Source organism: Atta cephalotes, assembly GCF_000143395.1.
Source record: "Atta cephalotes unplaced genomic scaffold scaffold00027, whole genome shotgun sequence".
Lineage (NCBI taxonomy): Eukaryota > Metazoa > Arthropoda > Insecta > Hymenoptera > Formicidae > Atta > Atta cephalotes.
In genome coordinates, this window is record NW_012130091.1 from 3,855,001 (window position 1) to 3,856,168 (window position 1,168).

The following is a 1,168-nucleotide window of genomic DNA, read 5'->3' on the forward strand; positions in this document are numbered from 1 at the left end:
GGCTAAAACAATGGAGTTAAATAATTTAACTCACGAAAATGTATTAAATTTGAGAGACTCAAATTTAGTTTATTATTTACTAAATGCAGACATTAATATGGATGATATTTGGTTTGAAACTAATCACAGAAATGGATAGATTTATACTTTGACATACATGAAAGTTAAAAATAACAAAATGTTATTTAATTCAGTGGATTTTGATATTTAATAATATAAATGGCAGTTTGGCATTGTGATTACTATAATTCTAAATACAAAAATTAAACAAATTGTGCAACAAGAGAGAGCGAGAGAGAGAGAGAGGGAGGGGGGGGGGCTTATCATGACTACTCTACATTTTAATTCGTGATTTGCTACAGTCGGCGCTATTAATTTATCGCAGTTCATTATTTCAATGCACGATCGAAGCTGAGTTTACTTGCTAATGCATTCGTTCGTCTGAATTATTTTCTGCTTATCGACGCCGAGTGATGGTTAACGCGTACATCCCTTTCGGGTACCCTTGGCTTGGCAAGTGTCTCACGTAATGATGTCCTGACGCGTGCCGTTTCGCAGCATGGGGTCCTCGCGATGGTCCGTCTGCGACTTAACTATTTATTACCAGCGAATAGTCAAAGAAGGGCTACTACTAGGCCAGTCTCTTATGCACGTATTATGTGGCAAATAAGTCATGCGTTTCCGAGGGATAATGCGTATATTCTATCCTTTCTCCCTCGCTTATTTGCCAAGATTAATTGGCTTACGGACAACCCCTGATAATAGGGATCGTCGGGATTGTGGGAATCTACGTAGCTATTATATCTAAGTATCTCTTTATCTGAATAATCGTGTCTACTATCGAGTAAATGCGAAATAAATTTTTACCGTTTAATATAGACTACAATATTTGCTTTCTCGTATTTTTGAAGTGAACGTAGTCAGAATTGATATTATGACTAATCATATACTTATTACATATTTGTGCGGCTAATACGTGTTTCTTGCCGTATTGTAAAGAGTTAAGTATCAAGAAAGTTGTAAAAATAGGAAACGGTTTAAAAATTACATCATTCTTTTAAGGTTTTATATACGAATAAAGAAGAAATAATTATATTTGTACATCTATAACCAAGAATATAAACGTATATCATTTATATGTATATATATATATATATATATATATATA